The sequence below is a fragment of the Pseudonaja textilis genome, chromosome 2 (assembly GCF_049901715.1).
Source record: "Pseudonaja textilis isolate UNSWEBS1 chromosome 2, rPseTex1.2, whole genome shotgun sequence".
NCBI lineage: Eukaryota > Metazoa > Chordata > Lepidosauria > Squamata > Elapidae > Pseudonaja > Pseudonaja textilis.
In genome coordinates, this window is record NC_141991.1 from 102,084,407 (window position 1) to 102,107,235 (window position 22,829).

The 22,829-nt window shown below is 37.3% G+C and overlaps 1 long non-coding RNA gene across 1 annotated transcript; it reads right to left on the minus strand.

Moving 5' to 3' along the window:
* Positions 1-524: 524 nt before the first annotated feature.
* LOC148126980 (uncharacterized) lies at positions 525-22,561 on the minus strand. Its single transcript, XR_015741780.1, has 3 exons — positions 22,127-22,561; positions 7,538-7,625; positions 525-806 (listed from the first exon to the last, which is right to left on the minus strand). It is a non-coding gene; the product is annotated as an uncharacterized LOC148126980 (long non-coding RNA).
* Positions 22,562-22,829: the final 268 nt, after the last annotated feature.

Here is a 22,829-nt window from a genome sequence, read left to right on the forward strand (position 1 = left end):
TTTCCACATTTTCCACATTTTCCCATAAACATTGTCATATTTCTATCCTGCCATAAACCCAAAAACTTCACCTTCACTTTAGTTCCTCAAATCTCCCAGAAGTTTAGAATTTGCAGAGATGTCCCCCTAAAAGATCTAGCTAGGTCAGGGGTGTCAAATTCACGTCATCACAACGGCCTTATGTGACATATCAGGACTTTTTTTCCATTTGCTAAACCGGGTGAGGGCGGGGCCGACATGTGACACATCTGGCCCAAGGGCCACAAGTTTGACACCCCTGAGCTAGGTGATCCTCCAGGAATCTGTATGCCAAGGATATATAGATAAATGACATTCTAGATCAAAATTTTGATCATTCTAGATCAAAATCAGCACTTTAATGAGCTGTGGTGATGCAGTGGTTAGAATGAAGTACCGCAGGCTATTGCTGCTGATCATCAGCTGCCAGCAGTTTGGCAGTTCGGGTCTCACCAGCTCAAGGTTGACTCAGACTTCCACTCTTCCAAGGTCAGTAAAACGAGGACCCAGAATTTTAATTTACTAAGGTTCAACTTCAGTCTGTTCTTTCCCATCCAGACACCAGGAAAAGATGTTGGCAGCATCTCCCACACTGCCTAAGGTAGCAGTGTGCAGCTGAGTATCATCAACATACTTAACCCCAAACGACTTCTAATAACTTCATAAAGATGTTAAAAAGCAGGAGAAAGGAACTGATATGTGAATATTTTGCCTTGATATAGATATTCAGAAAGGCAAGACATCCTGGGTTAGTATTTCATCTTTGGGGATTAGTTGGTCATCTGCATCTGTGTAAGACAAAAAGACATGTAGACTACATTTGATATGTGTGCATACAACCACATCCACACACCAGTTGACTTGCACAGGGGAAGGATCAGTAAAGTAGGTAGATAGTTAGATTGGATATCAAGTTGCTCAACTAACAGGTGGCAGGCGCAGAGGTGCTGTATGCCTATTTGTCATTTGGTCTCTTTTGGAATATGTGGTGATAAATAGCTAAATAGAAATAATGTGGCTGACAGAGGAAAGGCATGAGGCAGAGCAGAAGGAAGCAACAATAAACAGTAAACTGACTCTGCAGGCAATGATTGGGCTCACATCAAGTGATTGGAGCTGGCAGACCATATAAGTTTAGACTGTAGAATGGTCAAATGTGTAAATAGTTGAAATGGCTCTTTGCCTTTTCTCCCAAATTAATAAAAACAGTAAAGAATACAGCTATAGGAAGCTCATTGCTGGCACAAATAGCAGACAACCTGTGCCCAGAACTAAGAAACATACAACTGGCAGATATTTTTTTTCAGAATGATGCTAAATCTTTATTGATAAGGTGATCACTTTATTTTTAACAAAGGTTTTCAAAAGCACTAATTATGCACATGGCATTGGTCAATCCCTCTGCAGAAGTCAGGCATCCAAGGTCTCATGAAGCCCAAGCAATAATGGTCAAGAAAGGCAGATGCCAGTAACTGGAGAGGAGGAAAGGACCTGCTGCAATTTAAAGAATAGAATAGAATACTATATTTGGCCAAGTGGGATTCAACACAAAAGGAAGTTTTTCTCCAGTGCAGAAACTCACATGTACATGCAAAGAAACAGAGCAATAATAATCATAGCAACAAAGTAATAATAATCACAACAACGATACAAATAAGAAAATGTAACGGAACAGATGAGAAGTATAATAGTAACACAGCCATACTACATGAGTAAATATAGTAAAGTAACCAAAGGAGGCTGGACAGATCCCAGTTTCTGACTGAATCATTAATTGAACTGTCTATCAAGCTTTCTAGATCATGAACGTCCAAAAGTATGTCAGGAAAAGAGTGAATACTTTAAAACTAGAACAATTAATTATGACTTTAAGCTGTCTTAGCTGTGAACTGGAGATGAAACATATCATTTAAATCTGATTAATGGGGCATGTTCAAACTGCTGGTAGAGGGACATGAGAATGAATCCACAGACAAATGATTATTTGTTTGCACCCTATGTAAGCACAGAGCAAACACATGTGCACACCTAAGAGCTTAATATAGATTTCTCAATACTTGAGGTGGGGTGGACAGCACAGAAAACAAATACCACAGAAATGGCAATCAAGTAGTCAGATTATCTTGATAAATCCTGGTTTTCTTTCATTCATGATTTTGGAGGTATCAACAGACAAAGGACAGCGATAGAATAGATATTTTCTTTTTTTCAATTTCTTGACTGATAGAGGGTTCATTGTTTATTAGTCATCCATTAACTTCGTTTGACTTGGAAATACTTTGCAAACAGTATAAGAGCCTAACAGAGTACAGGAAGCTTTGAAATTAAGGAAGCTATTTTATTACAGGAACTACTTCCAAACATTAACTTTCAATCTGTGTAATTTTTGCCTTGAGAAATTGAATGTCAAATTAACATTAATAAATATACAACTTATATCAATGAATGTGCTCCAGTTTTTGTGTTAGAGCTACTAGTATCATTAGCATAACACAAGGGTCATAGTAGTCAGATGTAATCTACTAAATGTGTGAAGATGTACGTATCCATTTTTGTATATACAGATTAGCAATATTCACACAATTAAGATAAATCCTAACCTGAAGATTTAGGATTGTACAATTTCAAGCTTATTTTGATTTGAAGTTTTACATCTACCATCTTATAATTTCATCCAGCAATTATAATGTAGTGTTAACAATTATTTACCAATAATAGAATTTCATTGTACAAAGTGATTCATTTACTTGAGCTACTATACTTAGTGACAAAATTACTTTTTATGTTTTGATGGAGAATTACACTGTTAATTTGGCTAGTGTTACAATAAGATGCTTGATCATTACAGCATGGGTTAGCATCTTATTTTCAATCTGGAGACCTTCCTGTTTCTTTATTTTCATTTATGAATTATTCTAGCTGAGATGGGAGGACCCTGGTTTAAAAGAGATCTGATGCAATCTGAGCTAACATTTTCTCACAACAATGCAATGAAGCCTTGATTCCATTTATTTTATATGATAAATATTATATAATTATAATTTCACTGGCAAATAAATTAAAAAGAATGAATGTTTAGCATTTACATTTCTTGAAAAGCACTGTTGAGTCTTCTTTGACACCTGTGGATCAATAAGGACACTCAAATCCTTTTCATATGTACTATTGACAAGCCAGGCCAGACTTCTCCCTGCACCACCCTATACTTATTATTTACATATTTCTATCCAGATGTAGACTTTTACTTTTCTCCTTGTTTATTTCCATCCTAGATATCCAAGTCTGAGTAGATCTTTTTTGTTTATTTTTCTCTCTCTCTTTTCAATGCAATGAAGGCTTGATTCCATTTAAGAATTAAGGAGGAATTTCCTAATGGTGAGAGCAATCAACCAATGGAATGACTTGCCTTCAGAAGTTGTGGGTGCTCCATAACTGGAGGCTTTCAAAAAGAGAATGGACAATTATCTCAAAGTATTTTCCACCCTATTTGTATCATCTACAAATTTCATATGTCCCCTCAATTCCCTCATCTAAGTCATCAGTGAAAATATTGAACAGCACAGAATCCAGGATATTACTCGGTAATTCCAGAAACAAACACTCTTTGGGTGTGACCCAAAGGATGGGGTAGTGTCAGCTAACTCACATTTGGCCATTTTATATAGGGAAATATTATGAGGCACTGTCTATGGATTTGCTATTGGTCTTTTAACCTAATAATTCTATCAAGAAATGAAATAAACTTAGTCTGGCATGATTTGTTTGGTTTCTGTTAAGGGTAGCATGTCTTCTAAGTACTCATAAACCTTTTGCCTGGCAATTTATTTGAATCCTTTGCTCAGTGTGTTCCCCATCCTTCCAATTTTTGAAGATTTGCTCTTCCCTAGTCTTCTGGGGCCTCACCATCCAATTAAAAAAAATATTGATGGTTAGTTTCTTCAGTACCCTGGGAGGTAATCTATCTAGCCCTATAGACTTGAATTAATATTGTTTAAACTTTCTTATCTTCTCTTTGTGTATCCTATTGTGTATACTTTTATACTTCTATAAAATTTGGAGCTCTCCAAATATTTATATTTTCCTCTTCACTCTCAGTAGTGCTATTTTAATTAGAGCCCTGTTGGTATTCACTAGTTGAGTTAACAGCTACAGGAAGTGGTAAGTCTACTATATCTGACATGATTATTGCCTATGATGGCTAGGAATTTTGGATGGGATAGCCCTAACACTCTATAAAGCAACAGACTGGAAAGATTGTGTTTTTAGATAAATGATACTTTGGTGCATATGTTCTTTGTGGATACAGGAAATTATTTCAAGATAAGGTTATTTAGAGAGGACTATGGTTGACTCTCTTTACAAAAAGTCCTCGTGGCCCTTTGCATCATCCTCAGTTTAGAAACAGAACACAAATCTTCTGGCCACAGCTGATACAGCCACAGATAAAATCTAGGCCAAATTATTGAAGCATTCCATTCCACATATTTGTTATCTCACACCTCCCAAACTGTAAGGACTTGATGGGAAAAAATAGTGTGAAGCCTCCTGGTATCTAAGGAATTTCCCAGTATGCATCAAATTAATTATTTGTAAATAGGAAATAGGGGTAGAAAATAGCTCCAGCTGAAACAGATGGAAGATTAAGTATCCTAATGGAAATCTTGCACATGAAATCAGATCAAAATTAAACCCTGCTTGAAAATGGGTATACCTGGCTTGACTATGATATTCTTGAAAGGCAGAAAGGCTTTTAATTTTTTATTATTTATTCCTAAAGTCCTCTTCCTAGTTGCCCTAGTTGCTCAAACTATATACTTAAGGAACCAATGAATCAAAACAATCATCTGTATCCAAAGAGACAAAAATAAAATGAAAATATGCAATTATTTTATCAATAACCCCAGACATTTCCAGATTGGTTCCCTTTTTAATCAACCATAATGAAATGTGGAGAATAATCATGTTTTATAAGAGGAAACTCATCACTCTCTCAAAACTATTAGGGGAAGACTTACTTTGAATATGCATCAATTCCAGTCTGGAACATCCAAGTGGAAAATATAAATTCACAGAGATGAAAAAGATATGGAGTCGATACAAATTAACAGTATCATCATCCTTTATGGGTGACCACTTTATCTCTGCTTAAGCACTTCTGAAGATGGAAGTCTGCATTTTTTGAGATTTTCAGTCAAACACAATAGAATAGAATAGAATTCTTTATTGGCCAATTGGACACACAAGGAATTTATCTTTGGTGCATATGCTCTCAGTGTACATAAAAAAAATACATTCATCAAGAATCATAAGATACACTTAGTGATAGTCATAGGATACTAAATAAGCAATCAAATCATACTAGGAAACAAAATAATAAAAATAGTAAAGATACAAGCAACATGGTTATAGTCATAAGTAGAAAGAGATAGGTACTATGAAGGATGAAAAGAATAATAGTAATACAGTCTTAGTAAATAATTTGACAGTGTTGTGAGAATTAGCTGTTTAACAGAGTGATGGCATTCAGGAAAAAAATGTTGTACAAAGTTGTTCTGGTGCGCAGTGTCCTATAGGCATCATTTTCAGAGTTTACACTGCTAGGAGGATTTCCCAGTTATATATTTTAAACAATTTCTTGTAATATGTTTATCATTTGATTTGGATCCAATAATTCGAAGCCCAGCACTTAAATATTTTCTATCATCTATAAACCTTCAAGGTTATATTATGTCTTTTCTGTGCTAAACAAACTTAACCTTATTTTCCATTACCATTTTGGGCCCAAACCTCTTCAGCAATGTTCTACTTAAATTGCATGTACAGAATTATATTTAGTACAGCATGAGAAATCTGTTCACGTAGAATAGAGGAGAACCATCCAATGGAAAGTGATGGGAAAGCATCTTCCCAACGTAACACACTACTTTTGTTCAGTTGATGCTTTGAAAATGTGCTGCATCAACTTTCAGAAAGGGTTACCTGGAGACCCAATCTTAGTTGGAGTAAGGAGCTAAGTGTCCACAGTAGATATAAGACAATCTCCCATATTAGTAACCAGAGAGAAGTTTAAAAATTGTAAACAAAAGCAATGGAAATAAACCCATATATAGATGATTCACAATGTGTGGATTAATATAAATTTACAGCAGAACACTTGTCACCAAAAAATAGTCACTCTTTAAAAAGCTTTTAAACATCTATAGCAGGAACCAAGACAGTAGTGTTACCTATTCTGGACAACAACCATTCATGAAAAAATAAGAGATTGCAGAAGATGAGGCCAGAAGGATCCATATGTTGAGAGATATGGTGTACAATTCTCCTACTCAATTCTCCAGGTGAGATGGGGGCACTACTTTTCCTTTGGCTTTGTCCTTGATGCTTCTGGGCTTGATAAGTGCCTTCAATAGAGTAGACTTAAAAGGTGGAAGATACCATCTTCTAAGTCCACTAGAGTCCATGTGAAAAGGGACAGTGGTCTTTGTGGAAAACCTGAGGAGCAACTTCAAGTTCCCATACACTTGTTATGAAAGATGCCAGCCAATTTGCAAGCACTGACTAGATTCTGGACCATCTAGGCCAGGGTTGTCAAACTTGTGTTTTCATGGTGGCATCATGTGACATGTCGGGACTTTTTTGCCCTTCACTAGACTGGGCAGGGGCAGGGGCAGCATGTGACGCATCCAGACCGCAGGCCACAAGTTTGAAACCCCTGATCTAAACCAAGCAACAGAGAATTAGGGAGGGGAACTATCCTGGTCTCAGTGTAGGGTTGCAGGAATAAAGCAAACATATACATATTTTAACCTTTCCAGTTAGAGAGTTGAGTAGTACATGACAGGTCCTCAGGCTAAGGATTCTTATTTATAGTGTACATTTTTGCAACTCACTGACCAACAAGAGGCAGTATGTAGCTAGTGTCATACTTATTGGAATTCACTAGATACACATAGCCATTTTAGGTTTATATGGGCCAATTTCTTTTACTAGAAATGGAAATTTCAGATCATGGTATTTGGTTGACTATTTTGTAGGACAGTCTTGTCCAAAAGTGCTTTTTCAAGAGGCAAGTGGACTTTCTTGTTTTTCTTTGAAGACATTTTGCTTCTCACCCAAAAATAACAAACGAAATGTCTTCAGAGAAAAACCACAGGGACAACCACGATTGGATGACTGAGAATCTCCATAGACATAGGACACTCTTCTTTACAAGCTCTAGTGGTCTAACTGTCAACAAGTTGTAAAATAATTATCCTTTTTTATTATTTATCAAATACTATCATTTTCATTCTCTAAAGTCTCAAAAACGGTGTTCAGGTGAATAACCAGATTTGTTGCCACTGATCTAAAGATTCTGGAATGAAATAGATTGAGCCATTATTTCCTAGCAGGACACCAGAGCCCAGGATCAAAAATTCCTGATTCCAACATGGAAGCAAGCTCTGTAGAAGTACCAGACATCAAACCATTGCAAATAAGATACTGACATTGCTTCATTTTCAACAGCACAATAACTGACCTGAGAATAAATTCTGTTAACTGTGCAATGTAGCTCAGAGACTTGGAACTGCTTTCAGGCTATCAAACAGTTCCCATGTGGAGATTTCCTGAAAGAAAAATGCTTGCTTAAAGTTATTTAATTAGTTCATAGTGAAGGCAAGATTCAAACTACATTTATTGAGATATGTTTCTTTTTCACAACTGCAACACCACAACAATACATGTCTGCATTTATTTATTTAGTAATCAAATTTACAGAGTTGCCCATCTCAAAAGAGGCATGAACTTTTACCAGTTTCAAATAAACATTTCTTAGTAGCATATTCCTGTGAAGCATAATCTCTGTAAGGTCAGGACTGTTCTCATAAAAATGTGCAGAACATGTTTGGGTAAAGACAGTCTCTTCTTTCAAAATATTCATAAGGAAAAACAAAACAAAGAAAACAAGAACAGGAGTAGGCCTTGAAGAAGAAATCAGCCACAATGGAGTATTTTGTATTCTACATATGCCTCATGTGAAGCAGTCCTCCATAATTATTGGTGGTTCCAAAATCTTCAGAAGTTTTTACTTTGCAGAACTAAGGACTATTTGAACACTGGCCATTTTAGGATTTGTTCCACTTGGTGAATGCAAATAAAATACAGAAGATCTACTAGGCTGAGAAATTCCCTCTCTTATGTGCCCCCTAAACAGAATCAGCTCATTAAAGCAAGTAGGAAGATAACACAAATTTGTTTCCCCAAATGCAAGACCATCTGTCTGCAAAGATTTCTCACGCCCCATCTGCAAGTTCTGGGCAGGGAATTGCAACATTCACTACAGTAGAAGAAATAGTATAATGAATAAATAATAAAGGCCTTTTAGGGTAGCTATCAGGGGTATTACTTTACACATTGATATAAGTCAGAGGAATATGTTATTCTGTTGACTAACTCTGCTTGGTCTTAGAAAAGATAATTGATTATAAGAATGTTTGGGATACCAAAATGACATGTATTTATTTTAAAGACCCCCACCTCCCAACTTAAATAAATAAGGAGCAGAGTGCCAGATGTCAGGTGAATGGAAGGTTATCAGAAATAGATCAGCAAACCAGATTATATCATTTTTTGCAGAAATGAATCTGCAATAATAATTTCCCTGCTACTACCAGAAGACTGTTCATCATTTCCTGAACAAATAAAAGACAGCAGTTCACATATACTTGCCTCCCATCATGTATTTTTTGATTATGTCTGGAATAATATGCACACCCAGCTGAAAAGCATGTATCATATGTGCTTCTTTAATCAATCCTTCCATATTCACTAAGAGAAAGGGAATTGCTATCATACAAAATTTTGCCCATGTACATACACAGCAAGTTGCCCATATTGCATACAGGATATTTATGGACATGCTTCTGTTCCCTTAACAAATAAAACACTCATATCTCTGTGAGAGGACTGAAAGGAAACCTAAAGGGAACCAATACTATGGTACCTGTTCTGTCACCAGTAAAGAGACTCGCAGACCAGAGTTGACTTCAGCTCTTTAATAATAAACAGTAACTTCAACTGTGGTCGAACCACAGCAGCCCTTTTTATAGTGGCTGCTCTACGGCTCGCAACCAATGACATTTAGTTAAACTTCCCGCTACTATAGGCGGCCAATCAGATACTAACGTTACTAACCAATCGTATCGTTGCTTCTGCTAACCAATAGGAACATCGCCCTAGACATCTCTATTTAAATACACTACACCCCTCCCCTCTTGGTTCGTTCCAACGTAACGTAGTCGTGCAGGTAGACGGGGCTCTTGTGAGTTCTTGTTGACCTGTGCAGTTCAGTCCCTGTGTTGGTCTCCGCCGGTTCAGACAGGCCAGCTGTCCGTTCCACTCTTTCCTCTGGAACCTCCTGGAAGGGTGCCTCAACCATGCCACTTCGGTCATGCCTTGGGTTGATTGGTCTTTCTCTGCAGTCTGGGTTTGTTGGATGGGCAGCGTGGTCTCCTCGCTGTGTGTGCGGGCAGGTCGAGTTGGCCTGGCTGCTTCTCCCGTGAGGTTCCTTCAGCTCCTCTTGTTTCTCGAAGTCTTCTAATGGTAAGTGATTTTTATTTCTTTCTGGGTTCTCTGTTTCTGGTTGGTGTTTTGTAAACGGATGATTTTCATTTTCTTTATTATTAATTTGTTCCCCTGGTAGTTCTTGATGATCAGCCTTTGCTTCTCAAGTTCTCTGCGTTGTATATCGGGAAATAAGCTTTTTATTGTGTTCCATGACACCATTGATAAATACAAACCGGAGTCTACTTCCATCTCGCATGGCTCGCCTTCAGTCAGGAAGTTGATTCAAACCTTCTTAGTGTTTGTTGTTCTGGCCATCCCAATTGTGATAGTTTGGTGCGTTTCTTCCTTTTCATCTTTCTGTTGACTTTTTTTGTCACGGTTCTAACGGCTTCCGGTTGTCCTTTCTTTGTTTCGGGGGTGGGGGGGTGGGGTACTGCCTTGTCCCCTTGAACTATAGCTCTTTTTGTTTTGGCATACCCTTGCGATGTGCCCCCGTTTCTCACAATGCCAGCATGTGGCATCCAGGAATCAACACTCAGATCTCGGGTGGTTTCTGCCGCAACCCGCACACTGGAACTCGGATCTTCTGCTTCGTCTCTCTCTCCAGTTTCTTTCTGAGTAGAGTCTGTTCACTTCCTCGTCTTCATCATTTGAATTGGTTGATGATTTGATGTCCTCATGGTGAGAGGTTGTGGCAGCGTGCTTTTGGGTTCCCTCTGTCTTCTTCTCTTTGTTCATGCCCGGACTGCCCGTTGTATTCATCTGCTTCATTTTTGCTGCAGATCTCTTTGCGGCTTCAGCGGCAGTTGCTTCAGTAATGGCTTCGTTCACGGTGATGTTTGGTCATTTTAGTAGTTTGCTCTGTAAGGTTGCGTCTCTTAGTCCAAAGACTATGCGATCCCTCATGGCTTCATCTATGTTGAGGAATTCGCATGCCCCCCCCCCATGTCTCTTAAGGCTGCAACGAAGTCTCCAATGCTCTCGCCTTCTAGTTGGTCGCACTTGTAAAACTCGTGTCTTCTAATCAGGTTGGATACAGCTGGTGCGTAATGGTTCCTCAACATCCAATTCAGGTCTGGCATGCCATCTGTTTAACATCATTTGGTCTTGCTAATGCCTTGGCCATTTTAAAAACAGTCGGACTGCAATGTGTTAGGAATACGGCTCTCTTCCTCTGGTCGGTGATTCCTTGCAGCTCGTTGCTTTCTAAAAACATCAGGAATCTGTCAATGTACGACTCCCAGTCTTCTTTGGCTGGGTTGAATGGTGCGGGTGGCGAATTGTTGCCGGTCATCTCGTTGGTCCTTTGGCTGTCGTTGCCACGTGCTTATGGTCTTTGTCTCTTTAATCCCACCTTCGTTGCCATTGTTCTGTCGTCAGTAAAGAGACTCGCAGACCGGAGTTGACTTCAGCTCTTTAATAATAAACAGTAACTTCAACTGCAGTTGAACCTCAGCAGCCCTTTTTATAGCGGCTGCTCCATGGCTCACAACCAATGACATTTAGTTAAACTTCCCGCCACTATAGGCGGCCAATCAGATACTAACATTACTAACCAATTGTATCATTGCTTCTGCTAACCAATAGGAACATCGCCCTAGAAGTCTCTATTTAAATACACTACAGTACCATTCTCTTAAAGGTTATATTGCATGCAAGGGATAGACATTGTAGTCAAATGACTTGGAAAATACCCATTTGGGAATGATGGTTGTATCAAATGTAAGAGTTGGGAAGTTCTGGATATTTCAATGCATTTACAGAATCTTTGAGGACTGCACTTTTCCAGGGAACTATGATGTCACTGAAATCTTGAACTCTTTCAAATACCAGAAGTACCTGAGAATCTATCATGGTCTTCATGGCATTTAGAGAAGCAAATTTACCTTCTCTGAGATACTGGTGGGCATGTGGGAAATCCATGATATATAGCTGCCATCAAAATAGGTAGGGTTAATACTAATGGGAAACTAGGTACTTCTTATATGCCAATCACCAGGTAGTAATGCTGAAAAAACTTCCCTGTGCCTGAGGTTTGGAAGAGGCATTGACAATCAAAAGACATGACCCCACTAAGTAAACTAGTAAAGTTAGCACTGCACCTCTAATCAGTTTAATGAATAAATGATCTCAACAAAATCAGTGTGAGGCAAATTATTCCACAGAATTCATTTAGCCAGTTCTAGGGCTGGGAATGAGTTACACAGGTTAAATGTCTTGTGAGTTTGCCAAACTCAGATTTATTTCCTGTACCTGCAAGGATTGTCTCACGAGGTCTATTATCTTCTTCTCATGACAATCATAAACTCTAAGTTCCATAGTAATTTAAGTCGAGTTCTGATAGTAGTTGCATTTAGGGAATTTAATTGAACTGGGAATGGGTTGTAACAAAGGATAAAAGGACCTTTTCTCTTTTTAATTCTTTCTAATTTTATCAACAAGATGAAATTATTGTCACTCATGGCTTTTAACAGCTGTCAGCCTCATCTCTGAAAAATATTGCATTGCAGGTTGAGCTAATGAAGGAAAAAAGAGGGGCCTGAAAGGTAAGATTGCTAATGGAAAACAAAGGCTTGCTCTAGATTGTGATTTAGTCAAGCATCTCTCAGTTAATTATTATATCTCTGTTCTAGATGAAATATATTTCTTTCTACCTTACTACCTTAATGATTAAAAAGAAGAAATAAAGCAGGTATTTCCAGAAACAAATAACATGCTGCTTTCCCCCACCCCTGTGAGGGGGCTGAGCTGGGTGCAGCATTTGCATTTCAATAGAGCAGAAAGCATCATTTCTCAATTGTGTTTCTCCAGAGCACCCTAAAGGCCTATTCTTGCCATTTGATTAATCACTTCATGCTTAATGCCTTTTAAAATAGTACTACTTTTCACAAACAAAGATAAATGCACTGCACTTCTGAGCAAACCTAGGTCTTAAAGAGGAGCAAAAAAAACCCATTTTTTTTCCTCTCTCTCTCTCATTTGAAACACTCTTGAGTCAGTTGATGTGGAAGGCTTTTTATTAGACTTTTCTGGCTGAAAGTAAGATGTTGGGGGGCCGGGACACCAAGAGATGACAGAATGCCACAAGTCTCTCCCAAACACAGTAAAGCATTCTGCAGAAGTGCTGTCCATTCTTCCAAATATCTGAAACTCATGACATGCCAAATGGCTAATTTAATTGTATATCTCTGCCTTCCCCAATCCAACAAGAAGTTTTTTTCTGTGTAACTGAAATTGAAGGCCAAAAGGGAAGGGAAGGGAAGGAAACATCCAAAGCTTTTAAGCAGTTTTGGTTATGGGGATAGCTTTTATCCATGACCATATCTGTACATTCCATACAGGCAGGCCACATATTTTATATAACTATAATGCACATATACAAGACAACAATCAAAAGTCTGGCAATATTTCTTCTAACAAAAAGCACTGCTTATTTCATCAGATTGCTAAACTGATGTAGGATTTAAATTAAGATGGGGGAGAAGGAGGGGAGACAGTGATTATGCAGATGCAGGTTACCTGTGAGACAGTTACCAGTACCTGATTAATTGCAATGAGTTAAAAACCTATTGTGTTTGTTGAAACCTTTTGAGGTTGCCTGAAAATTTTTGATGTATTTTGTTTCGCAAGCACTTACTGCATTGGGCTTTCCAAAATGGCTACTTTGAGATCTGTAATGGAGAGTCTGGGGAGGTTCAAATGTTCTTTTATTACTTTGTCATCATTTTGAATCTCGATTTTTATTGCTGCTGCTACTGCTGAACTTCTGTCTGTCTAACATTATTGGGTATGTTGAACAGACACAAGTAAAAAGTTTCATTGTGTTTTAAGATATAAGTTTGTCGATATTCAGAAAGTTTCTTATAAATTGTAGAGGAAAACCTGATGATTTAAAATGTCTGAAATGTAGGAGAAAATAAAGTTGGCAGATCCATCACTTTCACGCCTACATTTGATGTTCTAACATTCAACCAAGTTTGTTGTTTTGAATAAGGGATGGTCTCCTTATTTTTTCCCTGACACTTCTCATGACCGGAAGTAAATTGTGTTCCTTTCATCTTGGGAATAACTATTCTTTCTGGTTCAGAAGAATTAGAACTTTACTCATATTGTGAACAAATGTGTGTATGTGTACCTATATATGTTTACAAATCCAATCCCAAATTACTTTGGCCTAACTCTGAATGTGAGAGAAAGCAAAATAAGCAGGTAAGGCAGCTCCCTTCCTTATCAGTGAGGGAAAAATACTCTGAAAAAATAGCTGCCCCTGAGAAATAGCTGCTGCTGGTAGGCAGATGGGTTGTCGTTTAAGCAGCAATACTACTTTATGGACCAGGAAGAGGATAGAGCAGAAAATTGCTAATCATCTGCAATGCCGGTAGTGCAAAGAAATAAATCTATGGAGCTGAGTATAAAGATAGCACACAATGTTTGCAAAAAAGGAAAAGCTTGCTTTGGTTCCTGGTAGTGAGATAAGAAGACTTGGAATGAAGCAGAAACACCAACAAAAAACAGGGCATGAGAATAAAACTTTGAGGGCATTGCTCTTTCACAAATTGTTTAACCTCCCTGGGAGCCTATATTTCAAACCAAGAATGTCCACTGGAAAACATCTCAATCATCCTTAAAGATAAGATTTGGCTTTTAGAGGAAATGATACCAGCAGCTGGACAATATATTATCCTCCTCCTGATGTTAAGAAGACTGCTGAGGGAGAAAAAAGAAAGGAAGGAAGCTGATTCAGTCAAACACATAGCTGGACCTTGACTTTGGGGAGATTGGCAAGGATTGGGGCCAAAGTATGTGTGTGTGTTCTATCCCAGTGTTAGGAGAAACACTTCAGATCTACACGTCATTCTGAAAAAAAAACAAAAGGGGGACTGAAAAGTATAAGGCTTTATAACACGAAATGCCCCAAGGATGGCCCAAATGTTCTGCTGAACATTTTTTAAAAACAATTCCCTTATCCATGACCTTCATCTGCTGTATCAAAGTAGACAGTTCAGACCTGCTGCCTTGATGGCAAAAATGATCACTTAGGATTCAGTGTGGATTGACTATAGATCAGGTCTGTCTGCTAACATTGTGCTAATGCATGCTGTCTGAAGTCCCTGTACACAGCTAGGCAAGACTTACTGTTCCCATGGAAACAGGCCAGTTCCTTTCTGGGTTCTACTTTGAAAGATAATGTCATTATTGGGACTATGGTCTAAAGACAAACTGGCAGAAACCATACAATATCGAGTGTGAGGTAAAACAGAAAAAGGAGCATAGTATTCTTTGTTGGCAAGCCTCTGCTATGCTCAAAGAGCATTTTCAGGTTCTCTGATTTTAAATAGCAGGCTGCTCAATTTAACTGAGAGGATACTGAAGTTACTTCTAACTGGGTTTATCCCTTTGTATGGGATAAATCTTGGTCAGCAATTCTAAGATGAAAATATTATATTTCAGCAGTCCCCAACCTTTTTGGCAACCAGGGACAATTTTTCCACAGACTGGTGGTGGTGGTGGTGGTAGGATGAGCACACAACCTAGATCCCTCACATGTGCAGTTTACAGTTAGGTTTACATTCCTATGAGAATCTAATGCCTGATGATCTAAGATGGGGCTAAGTCAGTGATGCTCAAATGCTGTGGAGCAACTGTAAATACCTATGAAATTTGCTCACTCACCCACCACTCACCTCCAGCTCTGTGGCCTGGATCCTAACAGGCCTCAGACCTCTACTGGTCTGTGGCCCAGGGATTGAGTGGGGCCTGTTATATTGGAAATGTCTGATCCTTCCACTAGGAAAAGAACTATTTAGGGCAATGCTTTTGGACAAAGGGGCAAACATTGGCCTCTTGATCAATAGATGGACTGCAAAAGGACTTCCAGTGATCTGGAATCTCTTTTAAAATCACTTTGAGCTCTAATTGTGGCCTTTATAAGCTGAAAATCATCTCATCCAAATCCAGCTATTTTGCACTGAGATACATACAGCAGTGTAATTTCAGCTCATTTTCCAGAAGGGTGGGAGGATTTTAAGGGAGGATTTTTAGGCCAAGAAGAAAATTCCTATTACCCTTATGACTTTTAGTAAAACAAAAACAAAAACCTTGCTCCACTGAATGTTGCCACTTAAATGAAAAGACGGGACAGCAAGAAAGAAAACATTGCTTTAGATTCTTGCACAGAATAACAGTTTTTCCAGATTTGTAACAGGATAGTCTGACAAATCCTGAAAGAATAGTTCAATATTTCTGTAATATTTCTGAAAGGAAAATAATTTTGCAGTTACCCGATTCCTAAAATTCATGCTTCTCCAAAAGGAGTGTGTGTGCGTTTTCAGGTCCTATTAAAAAATGTAATAGTCTATTTTTTATGCTCAGAAGTTAGTGGTGTGGTTTAGGTTTTTAAAATAAACTTCACAAAAATAATTCCCTATTTTTGATTAAAAGACAAGTTTTCTCAGCAACATTTTTGGAAGTGGTTTTCCCTTGACTTCTTTCTAGGGCTGAGAAAAAGTAACTGGCCCAATCACCCAGCTGGCTTCGTTTGTAAGGCAGGACAGCCAGTGTGGTTTAGTGACTGTGGTATTGTTTTTGAAGCAGGCTTCTATGTTTCCCATAGATGGGATTTTGGATTAAGCATTTTCTCTCAGCTCTAGTTTGAAAAGTCAAAAGACATCTGTCTACTAACCCTCATTGAATTACAACCCAAAAAGTTCAAAGAAAAGGTTTCAATTCCTACATTGAATCCATTTGTTGCTAATAATAATGTTTATGTGGTGTGTGTGTATGTGTGCGTGTACAAATATACATATTTCTAAATCTTTACTCTGGAGGGCTTGCATTTATTTTTATTAAACTCCAAAGAAAGGCATGTATATTGTCATTATGCAGAGTACATGTTGCCAGCAAATCTCAAAATGCTGAATAGTGAAACCTGAACCTTAATAAGATATAATGATACAATATTTAATAGTGAAAAAATCTATTTTGCATAGAGTATATAGTCATTATTCAATTCAAACAGATCCAGGTCAGTTTGCATGCTTCAACCTCTTAATGAAAAATACGCTTATTTCCTCAGAAGCTTCTGCTTTCCTGATTTGCAACAATATTTCCTAACAATTCCATTTATATTTCATAAAAATCAAATGCCATTGTATGCTCTAAAAATTTCATTATGTCCTTCATGTAGTCTTTCTCCAAACCGTCAGAAGTATTTTTAAAAGAATACTGTTGTGGACCATCTTGGAATGGAATGGGGCAACTTAGAGTGGTTTTGAAATAAAATAGTGTCATCTCACTTGCTCCAAAATGTCTCCAATACTAAAGCTTCATAATCTTCATTCATAATGAAATTTATGAATGAGTAAACTTTGTATGGACAAGTGTAATGAAATCTGAAACTCATTTATATAAAATACAATAGGTTAAAAATGATAGCTAGGGTTATAAAAAATTTGAATTCAAAATTAATATATACATACTTGAAAATTATTTATATTAAAATGAATGTTATACTATGTGATTTGTTTGGCTAGTTGTTAGTATATTACTGTATTTGTTTCACTTTGGTTTTATTCTTTTAAATTTTGTTGGTTATTAACCAAATAATAATTATTGGTATAACTGTTGTATAATATATGTTTTCCTATTTTTCACTTTTTAAACCATTTTTAACATTCAGTTTTTTCTTTGAAAACCTATTTGCATTAGGCCTATGGTTGTGTTTTATTGCTTTTATTTTTTGTTGTTAAAAGCAATAGAAATGAATAAAATAAATAAAATATATCCTGAAGAAACAAGGACACAAAGCAATTACATCAACTGTACATCAACTGTTTTTCAATACTTTCATCTTCTCTCTGCTTTTCCAAAGATATGTCATGATGATGGTTTCCAAATAGGATTATGATTTCTCATAGAAATGTTTCCCACATACTTATAATTCTCCCTCTTTTTCACCCCATCCTAGTTGATTTACACAGCTGTCCTTGATATATGTGAGGGAAGCCTTTCCATGCCAATACATGTATTTTGAAGACACTTTAAGAACAAATTAATTCAACATTTTGTGCATGAATAAAAGTTTCCTATTTTGGCTGCTCTGGAATAATATATTTTGACAGATGTGGGAAGGCATCCTTCCTGTTGGAACTGCAGATAAGAATTAAATCTAGGATGATATGCAAAAAGTGCCCTTGGACAAAGGTGAAGAGCAGGAAAAGATGGAGACTTTGTTGGGTGTTTCTTTCTTTGGAGCATCTTCCCTTAGATTAGGTTTTCCAAATCAGAGAGAAACACCCCGTTGGGGAAGGTGAAGGAATTTCAAGGAAACATAAGAAACATGAGGATGCTTTAAAAAAAAAATGGAAGGATGCCTCCTTTCAAATGAGGATCTGATGGAAAAAATCGATTTGGTGGGAGCTGATAGATAGGAATTCCTTGAAAAATTGCAATGTGCAGAATGAGAAGATCAGGATTGACTGGGTTAAGTGATGACAATGAGGGAGATAATGTGCTGAGAAGATTGGGGTGCAGCAGGGCTATGTGAACTTTTAGAAAGATGGGAGAAAGTGCTGTGAAAATAGGATGGAAGATCAACAAGCTGGAAAATTGGAGAAGAACTAGTTAATTGGAAGTTGTGTGGCAGATTGTTGGGAGGGTGGAGAGCCAATTGATACTTTTATTCATGCACAAAATATTGAATTAATTTAATGAAGGTTATGAAGGTTACTAAACAAGTTTGAGAATCCCAGCACTACAGTAACCTGCTAATCAGAATGTGAATTGGACTGAAAGAAGTCAGCTTCTGCGATGATCAGGCTGTTGTTAAGAACTCTCAGGCTACCATTGTATTTTCTATTGTCCTGAATTGCTGCTGATCCACCTTTGAGTGGTGAGGCTGGTGATGGATGTTGCCCTGACCTAACAACAACAAGGCCTCCAGGCCTTGACCCATGCAGGTTGCAATTAGCTAGAATTAGTCATCTGTATCCTGGGCTCATCTTCCTTTAAACACCTAACAGTGTGAAAGCAAGAGCTTCTTTCCTTTCTTCCAGGCCTCTCTTTTCCAGTGCTTTGTGCTTGACTACATCCTCTTTTCAAAAGAGCTGATTGAATTTTGTTCCTAGCTCTTTTAGAGCAAAGGCAATCATCAAAAGAAACTTAATAGCCCTATTATTATCCTGAGCAATTCTTAACTCATTCAGTTTTTAAGGTGGAGGAAAGACCAAAAAGAGGAAATGGAGAGGCAAAAGGAAAGAACAAAGGGCAAACCCAGAACTTCAATGGGCAAGCGTAAGCATCTTACTTTTTATCATTGCTTTATTGGGCCACATGTTTCTCTTGATAATATATCTGATGGTTGTGTTTAGGAGAACTACCATTCTGAGAGCTTCTGTTTAGCTGGATTAAAGTGATGATGCATGTATGTATCACAACTGAAACTGGATGGAGACAAAAAATGAGCCTTTTTGTCAACCAGCTGGCAATGACCTGATCTACAGTGGTAGAATAATGCTGGCGTGCCTACTGTCAGTTTTCTATTTCAAAAGATTTATCCTAGTGAAACTCATTTAAAATGGAGATACTTAACTCAAGCCAAGAGATTTAGCTGACTTCCCCTAATTATGAATGTTCAGTAATGAATTGTTTACACTGACAAGATGCAACATCCGGTCTTTGAGATGTTAATATTTTTGGCAAGCAACGTGCCTGAGTTCATGGTCAATTGTAACAATTTAATATACAAGATCATTTTTTGACATAAACTTCAAGCAGACCTGCCCCCAACACAAATGGTATCAAAACTCAGAAGGAAGTATCTTCAGGGAAAGATAAGAATTTGAACTTAATAAGACAAAACTAGATTAATATGTGTATATGTTAAATTTGCAGAGTATTATTTTTGTATAATTATAAGAAATATAAGAAAAGCATGCAGAGAATGACATCTTGAATTATTGCCAATTCCATACCAGCAATAAATAGAGGAAGAATCTATAGTTAGTTATTTAGTTATTAGATTTATTACACATCACAACCATTTGGAAATTAATATTCTTTATTGTTGGTGCTGTTATTCATCATTGGTTAGCTGGTCTTATGAGGAAGATGTAGCAAGGATAGTGTAGTGTAATGACCATGAAGTTGGAGTAAATAAAGTGCCTTTAAACTCTTTGGAGATTTTCAGTCATCCAGGTCATGATTGTGGCAAAGGTGCTTTTTCAAAACACAACTGGGCTTTCTTTTCTATTCTTTTTTTCCTTGAAGACGTTTCACTTCTCATCCAAGAAGTTTCTTCAGTCCAAACTGAAGAAGCTTCTTAGCTGAGAAGTGAAACATCTTTAAACTTATATATTCTCTTATTCTAGTAGCAAGCAGACAGATCAGAAATATGCATGCTGCTTGTTAATTCCCAATTAATTAATTTTATTAATTATATAAGAGTGGATTAATTTTCATTATCTTTATATACCCAAAATGATCTTTGTTTTTTTAGTTGATTTATATTTTGTCACAGAGGGCATCAGTGTACATCTTCTTTATGTTTTCAAAGAAGAATGCCTGGTCTATAGATTTTGCAGGTGTCAAGGGTTTTTTTTAACAAAAAGACAGTATTATGAAGACTCTTTGATCAAGTCTTTACAATTCACAGTGCTTTAATTATAAGAATACATTAGTATTTCTTTATTGAAATCTACCAATTTAAGCCTGATTCTTCTCAGTCTTATTCAAAATATGGTCTCAAGCAATACTTTGAGTCATGGCATAAAAATAGGGGCAGGTATCATTTATCTTTTTCTCTATGTACAGTAGTGAATGTTTAGCATTGAGCATTGATGGTTACTCTGTGATTTACTTTTATCCAGCCACATAATAGAGTGGAGAGTTGGTCTCTGACAGAAAGTCACTTTAAGAGACTAGAAGTATTTGAAATGTGGATTCTCAGGCAGCTATTATGTATATGTTGGGTTGAGAAACTCAGAAATGAGGAGATGATAAGCTAAGGTCTGGGAAAGCCAAGGGCAATCATCAGGACCATAAAAAAGGGAAAGCTAAAATACTTTGAACATGTGATGCAACACCCAGAAAAATATGCCACACTTCACTTAATCCTTCAAGGAAATATTGAAGGCAAATGTGGTCCAGAAGAAGAACATCCTGGCTTCAAAATCTAAGGAACTGTTTAGAGTTAGATAAAAGTCAACAGCACTTTTTCACACAGCTGTTGATAATAAGATCAGCAACATGATTGCCAATGTCCAATGGTTGATATGGCACAAGAAGAAAGAGCCACATAATGAGTCGTGTGAAGCCCAGAAACAAAGGTCCATGTATCCTACCCCGGTAAATTCAGAAACCAGAATTAATAGGCCACATAAGGTAAGCAACACCCATCTGATCTGGGCTGATCTTAAAAAGTTTAAGCAGTCTCTGACCTATTAGTTCTTGAATGGGAATCCAAAACCATCTGAGCAAAAGATAATGGGAAACCACTCTTATCCTGTTTCCAAAAATCCTGCATGGTTATGTTGATGTAATTTTTTTTTCCCAGCCACTGGAGCCAGCCCTGATTTGAAAACCTTTCTTTCTATTTTCAAACACCTTTTCAGTAAGTTAGAACTGTCATTAATTTATTTAATAGAATTAATTAATTCATTTAGGTTTCTCTAGCAGGAAGTGGAATTCTCTTTTCCACTTTTTACTCTCATGCTGATTATGTTTTCTTATTTTTTAAATGTATTTATTTTTTAATTTTATTAATAAGAATACAACACGGTGCAGCCGTACTGACGTTACAATTGCTATACATATATAAATGTTACTTCACCATTTACAATCCTCTTGTTTGATACATTGTTTACTAATTATTCTAATCATCGTAGCTACTTATGTTCCGACCTTGCCTTCTTCTATGAAACCACTGATAAAATTTATTCCATGTTTCATAATATTCAGATTCTCCCTTGTTTTTTAATTCTAGGGTTAACCTGTCCAGATTCTGCACAGGCCATAATTTTCCTTATTATCTCTGCTTCTGGCAGTATGCTTTTCTTCTTCCAGTATTGCACATATATTATTCTAGCCACTGTCAACACATTTACTATTTGATAAATTAAATCCTTCCTATATCTTTCTGGTATTATCCATAGGAGAAAAAATTCCGGCCTAAATGGAATACACTCTCCCACCATTTGTTCCACCCATGTCTGGATCGGTTTCCAATACTTTTTTGCAGCATTGCAGGTCCACCACATGTGAAAAAATGTGCCTGATACATCTTTGCACTTCCAACAATTTGAAGATAGACTTTTGAACGTTATGGAAAGCCTTTCTGGTGGAAGATGCCACCTGTAAAATATCTTATACAGGTTTTCCTTGTATGCCGTGGCCAATGTTATTTTTTTATTGGTGGTCCAAAGCTTTTGCCATTTAGCCAATTCAATATTATAGCCAAAAAATTTTGCCCATGCCACCATTGTTTCTTTTACATGTTCTTCCTCAAGTTTGTATTCTAATAAATATCTATACAATACTTTCATTAATTCATCATCGGTCTACATACGTCAAGGAAAAGATCTTTGCATCATCTCATCTTTCTTTCTTTTTAGAAGGGCTGGAGGAAGGTCCTTCTTGTGCATAGCTGAGGCTGAGGCTTTTCTCTTTCACATGGTCTTTGCTGTATTTCTGTCCTGCCAACCACAGCTAGTAATAAAAATATCTCCTTAATTGGAATGTCATGGGTAGACTTCTTTGAATAACACCCTCCAGGCCGGGTACTTCAGGCTGACTGATCAGCATCCTCCTCTCATATAACCCACACCTGTCCTTTTTCACAGTTGGATTCCTTTGACTAGAGACCAGATCCCAAGGTTTGTTTGGGCATTTTATCTTCAGAGAAAAACAAACCGAATAAGTCCTCAAAGATCTGCACTGCAGAAAGATCTGCCAAATCAAACATATGCTCGAGTCCAGAGCAACAGGAAGTTCTTGCTATAGTGTTCAGGGTCAGCTTGCCTTCTCCTTTTACAATGAGGAGAGATTGGGGGGTGGTAACAAAACAGGGGGTGGGGGGGCAGAGGAAAGGCAGAACCCTAGCATGAGTTAGAAGCCACAGTTCCACTTTTAAACACATCAGAGGCTGGATATTCTCAATGCAGACATTAATGTGTCTTTCCACTTTCCAGAGATGTGAAGCAAGTATTCAAACAAACATTAAAAAAAACCTAACCAGTTTGTTTGGAATTTGAAAACAAATTTGGTACCAC